At 40.7% G+C, this 1,059-nt stretch overlaps 1 pseudogene; it reads left to right on the top strand.

Moving 5' to 3' along the window:
• On the top strand, positions 1-691 carry LOC112184596 (annotated as a pseudogene).
• Positions 692-1,059: the final 368 nt, after the last annotated feature.

Below are 1,059 nucleotides of genomic sequence, written 5' to 3'. Positions count from 1 at the left end.
ATGGCAATGCAGATCAAGAAGCCGAGCCAGGGTCGCCAAAAGATTGCAATCACCAAAATTCCCAACAGGAGTAATTTACAAGTCACATTCTCGAAACGTTGTGCAGGACTGTTCAAGAAGGCTAGTGAGCTCTGCACACTTTGTGGAGTTGAGATTGCAATAGTAGTCTTTTCTCCTTCCAACAAACCCTTCTCTTTCGGCCATCCTAGCATTAAGACCCTCATCGGCCGCTTTCTTTCTCCAAGCCCTTCATCATTTCCCAGTAGTACGTACTCAACAAGCTCTGTACCCCAGGAAGGCTAGTGTTGAACATGAGCTCAACATGCAGCTAACCGGGACTCAAGGCCGACTGGAGGCTGAGAAAAAGCGAGGAGAAGAGCTTGACAAGATGAGTAAAGACAGCCAGCGATCGAGTCATTGTTGGTGGGAGAAGCCAATTGAGGAACTTGGATTGGATGGGCTCCAGATGTTGAAGGCTACAATGGAGGAGCTCAAGAAGAATGTGATGGAACAAATCCACAAAATAAATGGTCCTGCCAAATTTTCAGTACCATTCTCTGTGATGAATCTTGATCATCATCTTTCTGAGAGAAAGTTTGCTGAGATTAATGGATGTCATGGTTCCATGATCCCTTCTTGTGCCTATGGCTATGGACATGGTTCTTTTTTTTTGAAGGCGGTTACGAGCTAGCAATGTTAACTCTTGTCTTTCAGTTATGATCGTAATTGAATAATTATAAAATTGGGATTTGCAATGTCTCTTTGGTTGCTCAGTGCTTTGGTTAGATTTCACAATCAGAAAATCAATCTACCAATGAAACCAATTACTGGTAACAATGGTTTTTTTTAGTCTAGGTTAGTGACAACAGCTTAGGTTTCTCTTGCAAATCCAAATCCAAATCCCTTGTGTGCACGACGTCAAGATTTTATGGCTCTATGACATGTTCCTATTAAAATGTGTAAGTCTGTTCTAAACACCCTATGAAAAAAATATAAAAAGTTGTGTTTATAAATTGGAAGTTAAATAATCAGCCATAACTAGAATAAAACTCAAGTTAT

The sequence above is a fragment of the Rosa chinensis genome, chromosome 2 (genome assembly GCF_002994745.2).
Source record: "Rosa chinensis cultivar Old Blush chromosome 2, RchiOBHm-V2, whole genome shotgun sequence".
Classification (NCBI taxonomy): domain Eukaryota; kingdom Viridiplantae; phylum Streptophyta; class Magnoliopsida; order Rosales; family Rosaceae; genus Rosa; species Rosa chinensis.
Note: the sequence above shows the minus strand (reverse complement) of the source record. Positions and strands in the feature narration are given on the sequence as shown.